Raw genomic sequence first — 7,257 nt, forward strand, 5'->3', positions numbered from 1 at the left:
TGTAGCGCCGCGATGATGATGATGAGTGAGCAGAGAAAACAGAAATCGAACAGTGCATTGAAAACAATGATTCCCCTCTTAATCTTATCATTCTGGAAAGATTATCTTCACATTACGTACTATTATATATACAATCTATGTATTATGTAATACATAGATAAGAAATGAAAGTAAAAACAACAGATGGGTTGATGGGTTCATCTTGAGGTTTATTAATGGGTTCATCAATGATAATTATTGAAATCGAGCAAAAGATATTAAAAAATGATTAACTTGATCTGATATGAACAATGTATCTAACAATTTCTATAAATGAAGGAACACTCAAAATGAAGCTACAGTTTTAGTTGGATATGCAATGAGAATTATTCAGTTAATTATTTTAGTTTGTGCATTCCTTGTGAGGTAAATAAAATACTGCAAATTATTATTTCACTAATGCAGATCTGTGAAAGATCACGGGATAGTTTGAATTCTTGACAAATCCGTTCTTATTATGAAAAATACCAAAAATAATTTTCTGTTAAAACTAAAATCTGTTTCTGTTATGTGATTCTTTTTCGCTTCTCTGAATTCTTCACACAAAAAGTTCCAATTTTGAAAATGACATCAAAATTTGAGTTAATTGAACCAGAGTTACGCAGGACGCACAGACAACTAAAATTAGTATTTTTCACAACGATTTCTTGTATAAATTCTCAAATTTTCATCAACGGTTTTCATGAAAAAATATTTTATTATTAGAAGATTTTATTATTAACTCAATTAATGAACATACAAAGTAGTCATTTCCAAATGAAACTTCAAATGATCATAATTTAGAATTGAAAAAAAATTGTGAGTCAAAAGGAGTTAAAATAAATTATACATATCTCCAAAGTTTAGTTTTCCACTGTTTACTTTTTAGCGAACAGGTAAATTTAATATTATAAATAATATTTAAGGAGTGATAATACTTACTATGGTAAATATAATACAGAGAAAAATAATTATCGCACGTAATATAAAAGACTTCTTAACAGTAATTTCTCACTCCAATAATTATATCAAATTTCTATAATCACTTAGTGCACAGGCCCAGAACAATGCTACGCATCGCAGATTCCCAGGCAACTTCCTATTTGGAGTCGCCACATCATCACACCAAGTAGAAGGCGGCTGGAATGCCACAGGTAAAGCAAAAATACATTTACATTATGACACTATAGTCCAATCCCAACCAGCTGCTGAGATCCATATAGGATTATGGCACCAACAATATTGGATAAACACAATTGCTTCATCCAACAGGTATAAAACCTTTTGAATTAAAAGTTGGGACATGTGCCTCGGGAAACAAGAGTCTTGAGATTTTAAAATGGCCCTCGTTGTAAAACGAAAGGAATGAGAGACGAGGAAAACTCAGATATTCAATGCCAGTCACAAACCATCAGCTAAATGGTGGTCTGTTACCAGGGCAGCGCTGATATAAACGTCTGCTCTTGGCAATAGATAAATCATGCAATTTTATTAAATTTACATATTATTTTATATAGGTATGTAAATAATGAAATATCCATGCGTTTACTCAACTAAAGCCGTCTGTGAGCTGTAACCGTAACCATAACACATTACCATTTCCAAAAAACTAGCGCCGAGCTGACACCTATATAATAGCCCTAGCGTACACTCTAGTCTTGTTACTTTGTCTGCAACGGTAACGGTTGCAACTTTTTATAAGTTGTCAACCTTTAATTCTATTGCTTATTAATGGTGCCAGATTAGATTGTTTTAATGATACAAATACTATGACCACACTCGTAGTTGGCACTTCACTAAAAGAACCAAGTAGGAGTAGTTTACTCTCTAAATCCATTCAATGCACTTTACAGATAAGGGTGAAAACATTTGGGACCACATTACCCACACAACAGACCGCGTGTCAGATGGAACCACGGCTGACATAACCTGCGACTCGTACAACCAGTACGCCAGGGACGTGGAGATGCTCAAAGAACTCAACGTGAACTTCTACCGTTTCTCCCTCTCCTGGTCTAGAATCCTCCCAACAGGATTCGACAACAAGATTAGCCAAACAGGAATAGCCTACTACAACAACCTAATCAACTTACTTATTGAGAATAACATCGCTCCAGTAGTAACCTTGTACCACTGGGATCTCCCGCAACCGTTGCAAGATATCGGCGGCTGGCCAAACCCTTTGATGGAGAAATACTTCACAGACTATTCCCGAGTGGCCTTCGAAGCCTTTGGAGACAGAGTGACCGAGTGGCTAACGTTCAACGAGCCGCTGGAGGTGTGCCAAGCGAGCTATGGAAACGATGCAAGTGCTCCGGCCCTAAACTTCAGGGGTGTTGCAGATTATCTGTGCGCTCATACGGTAATCAAGGCCCACGCCAGGGTTTATCATCTGTATGATGATGTCTTCAGGCCAACACAGAATGGTAAGCGTGACGGTATGCTATAGATACCTACAAAAGTAGGTATCTATAACATACCTACTTTTGAAAAATTAATTTAGTCTCTTGCGATAAAACTGGCATAAGCAGAGCACACTTGCAATGAACCTCTGATAATCAAGTTCAGTTCTGATGTATATTCATTCTCAAAGATATTCTGTATTGTCATGATATTGATATTTTCATATTAATGGTACCGCGTTTTATGCTTTTTGTATTAATTTTTTACTTATTTAAAAAAGAGTTTTTTTTTTAATGCGAAACCGCACAAGTATCCCAACTGCTCCCCACAGGCTGGAGCCAGTGAGACTATGGCATCCCAAATTGGGGTATTTGTGAGGGTAAAGTAAGTAAGGAAGAAGAAGGTGAGGAAATACCTGACTGTTTAAATCTGGTCACCAAACAGGGCCAAAGTGTACTTAAAAACTAACTTAAAAACGAATTAAAATGTAATTTTGTAATGTTTTTAAAGGAATAAACTAATTGAATTGAAAGCCATTTCAAGCAACGTTTCAATTCCAAATGGGGTCTTACATCAAGGCAATACTGAGAGGATCTTTCACTCTGGAACGTGCCTCTAATACACTACATATTATTATGAATGAGTAATTTATGAAATAACACAAATTAATCGAATAAAATTTACTTGCGCACGGAGACCTCCAATTCCCTAATAGAGATCCTTCCCCATCGACCACGGAGGGCATCAATAAACTAAATGCTTGCACACCGCGACCTCCAGTTTGCTAATCGAGATTCTTCCCCCTCAACCACGGAGGGCGTCGATAAACTAAATACTTGCACACCGCGAACTCCAGTTTGCTAATCGAGATTCTTCCCCCTCAACCACGGAGGGCGTCGATAAACTAAATACTTGCACACCGCGAACTCCAGTTTGCTAATCGAGATTCTTCCCCCTCAACCACGGAGGGCGTCGATAAACTAAATACTTGCACACCGCGAACTCCAGTTTGCTAATCGAGATTCTTCCCCCTCAACCACGGAGGGCGTCGATAAACTAAATACTTGCACACCGCGAACTCCAGTTTGCTAATCGAGATTCTTCCCCCTCAACCACGGAGGGCGTCGATAAACTAAATACTTGCACACCGCGAACTCCAGTTTGCTAATCGAGATTCTTCCCCCTCAACCACGGAGGGCGTCGATAAACTAAATACTTGCACACCGCGAACTCCAGTTTGCTAATCGAGATTCTTCCCCCTCAACCACGGAGGGCGTCGATAAACTAAATACTTGCACACCGCGAACTCCAGTTTGCTAATCGAGATTCTTCCCCCTCAACCACGGAGGGCGTCGATAAACTAAATACTTGCACACCGCGAACTCCAGTTTGCTAATCGAGATTCTTCCCCCTCAACCACGGAGGGCGTCGATAAACTAAATACTTGCACACCGCGAACTCCAGTTTGCTAATCGAGATTCTTCCCCCTCAACCACGGAGGGCGTCGATAAACTAAATACTTGCACACCGCGAACTCCAGTTTGCTAATCGAGATTCTTCCCCCTCAACCACGGAGGGCGTCGATAAACTAAATACTTGCACACCGCGAACTCCAGTTTGCTAATCGAGATTCTTCCCCCTCAACCACGGAGGGCGTCGATAAACTAAATACTTGCACACCGCGAACTCCAGTTTGCTAATCGAGATTCTTCCCCCTCAACCACGGAGGGCGTCGATAAACTAAATACTTGCACACCGCGAACTCCAGTTTGCTAATCGAGATCCTTCCCCCTAGACCACGGAGTCAATAAACTAAATGTTTTTTAATAATATTGTACAGAACCAAATGGCCTTTTTCCAGCGTTACAGATGTATTCTTAAATTTTCTTAGTACATGAGCACACACATGTTTGCCTGTAACAAGTTCTCCATTGTGATTAGAAAGGGAAAATGAAAATGATGAGAAATATCAAATATTTCTGACATACATTTTTAGAAATTATTTAGTTATTTTTTTTCAGGAAGAGTAGGCATAACTCTCAACGCCGGCTGGAAGGAACCAGAGAACCCCGATTCTGCAGCTGATGTTGAAGCAGCAGAAGTTGTCATGCAGTTTCAAGTAAATCTCACTAAATTAATATGTAACAACTAGCTGAAGCACCCAGCGTTAGCCGGGCTTTATTCTACTTTAAGGGGTGGAAAAACAGAGATGGGGTGGCCTTCTTATCGATTTAAAGGTCAAGTGTGCAAAATTTCACAAATCTCAGAATAAAACTGTTGATTTATATAAATGTTGAATCCATACTGCCTGCCAGCTGTCCGCCTGCCACAGACACTCTTCTTTATATTACATAATGTAGGTAGATTGATTACATCAACACAGAAAACAATTAATATTCACAGTATTCAATAATTGAGGAACTGATGTATACAGTTTTACGAAACATGTGGGTTTGCATCGGGGTTCTACCGAATAACCCTGAGCTGTTATCTAAAAATAAATAATACATAGATAAACTTCTAGTAATTAGATAAATTTCTCTGACAATGCCTTTAGATGGCGAAACAACGTAATGAGTAGCAATAATTACACAGCAAACTTGTTTAAAAATAAACTGTATTTGGTAAATTGATTACACAATAATATTGAAAATATAAAAGAAAAACCAAAAATAAAAATGAAGTTAAAAGCTTGTATTAAACTTGGTAACCATAAATAAATTGTCCTTTTTGTTCAATTTTCTATTACTTGTGTAGATAGGCTGGTACGCTCACCCCGTGTATTCTGAAGAGGGTGACTATCCTGCCGTGTTCAAGCAGAGGATAGCGGCCCGCAGCGCGGAATAAGGCTTCAGCTCCTCGCGCCTGCCATCCTTCACTCCCGAGGAGATCCAGTACATCCGCGGCACGCATGACTTCCTCGGCCTGAACCACTACACCAGTTACATCAGCAAGGCACCCGATGCCAGCACACAATGGCCCAGTCCCTCCTACTGGGAAGACCAGGGTGTCATCGAGTATCAGAGGGACGACTGGCCAGCATCTCCCGCTACTGGCTGGCTGAAGGTGTGTATTTCACAATGAATTTTTATTGTGGAAAAGTCCCAACTGCAGACATTGGGACTACAGCATCCTTGAAATGAGTGATTAGTCACTAAACATAGATAAAGCAATTTCAAGGAAGGACTATATTTTCATCAAAGCAACGCTGAGATTGTCTAATACTCTGGAACAAGCTGATTTATTTTTCCACACCGAATTTCAAACTCACAACTTCTTGGTAGGTACTGAAATAATTAAATAAGATAAGTAATTTCTTGTGGAAACAAACCTTAGATAAATAAGATATGTATCATCACAAAAATACTAATTTCGGTAGTCTGTTTGTGTTTGTTTGTAACTCTGGTTCAATGAACTCAGATTTGTTTTGAATTTTCCGGGTTGCCGCTTTAAGGGCAGGTTCCTGGGTTAGTCCTAGATGTGACCATATCTTTTTCTGACTTAACTGTTTCAAATTTTCATTTAAGAACTGCTAATATTGTCTTCAAAATTAAGTTTTAATTATCTTTATCTGGTTACTAAACTCATATTGTATTTTTGTTACTGTTCATGTGAAAATTAAATGAATCAATTTTCTTACATAATCTCTTACTTCCATTCCACATACTTAACGTGATAATTTCAATTTTATATTAAATTTTCTAGGTAGTTCCGTGGGGATTCACAAAACTACTGGTATGGTTGAAGAACGAATACAACAGCCCCGAAATCATCGTCTTCGAGAATGGCTTCTCCAACTTTGGGGGCGTTGATGACGCTGACCGCTCCAGCTACTACCACCTATACCTGAACGCCCTGTTGGATGCCATCGAGCAAGGGGTTACGGTCACAGGGTACACCGCCTGGAGCCTTATGGATAACTTCGAGTGGCTGTCTGGATATACGTTAGTATATTCTTTTATAGTATTAATTCACTGTCGTACACACTTACTCCACGTGCTAGCTACAAATGAAAGTGCTGCCATCAATAACTTTATAGTAGGTACACATTCTGTGTATGTTTGGTTTTCCGTTTCAACATCTGATTTTTTCAGTTTGGTTGAAAATTTATTATACAAGAAACTGGGTGTCTTGTATAAGCCTAGCAGATTATTCAGTAGTGACCAACTGAAAAATCTCAAAATTTCTAACAATTGAATTGATTGGGAGCCACCAAATTTGATTCTGTGCAAACAATCTGCAAAGGAAGTGCAGTCTGTCTGATTAACAATCCGTTGTTAACAGACTGATTGCCATCATTACTGCTAATGCTTACATGCAATGTAGGCATGTCTGTTCTACAGATTTTTCAATAGAGCCTGCTCTAAGGAGCTAGCATCATCAATGTGTACTGTGCATCGGTGCACGTACGCGTATCTCGACGGACACGAGCGGAACACCCGTTCACAGTTGACGTAGGCTTCATAAGAAACAAGCTACCGACATCTGACTTCCAACAGCCGCATTAATAAATCCCTTCTTAAGGCCCCTAACTTAACCGCCTCACAATGCTTCCCAAGCAGGTGACAATATAGTTCCCTGTCTGTACACTGTAAAGACGGGGGCACTCTTGTGAGGTGTCACATTAAAAAAAATATGTATATATATAAAGTTCAAAAATATTTGGTATTGTTGATGTATTTTTTAATGTGATTATATTCATATTGTGTTATTTTCAGGCAAAAGTTTGGGCTATTTGCAGTGGATTTCAACGACCCAAATAGAACCAGAACTGCCAAAGCTTCAGCTAAATACTACAGCGAGATTATTACAACTAAAACCCTTCTCAGAGCATGA

General features: G+C 38.9%; 1 pseudogene across 1 annotated transcript; it reads left to right on the top strand.

The window, feature by feature from the left end:
- Positions 1-352: 352 nt before the first annotated feature.
- On the top strand, positions 353-7,257 carry LOC149424106 (myrosinase 1-like; annotated as a pseudogene). Its single transcript, XR_016302087.1, has 7 exons — positions 353-405; positions 1,069-1,172; positions 1,872-2,444; positions 4,443-4,540; positions 5,179-5,487; positions 6,127-6,554; positions 7,140-7,257. The product of XR_016302087.1 is annotated as a myrosinase 1-like (transcript).

This window comes from Hesperophylax consimilis, chromosome 4 (genome assembly GCF_061612785.1).
Source record: "Hesperophylax consimilis isolate HC1 chromosome 4, BYU_Hcon_1.0, whole genome shotgun sequence".
In the NCBI taxonomy this organism is placed as follows: domain Eukaryota; kingdom Metazoa; phylum Arthropoda; class Insecta; order Trichoptera; family Limnephilidae; genus Hesperophylax; species Hesperophylax consimilis.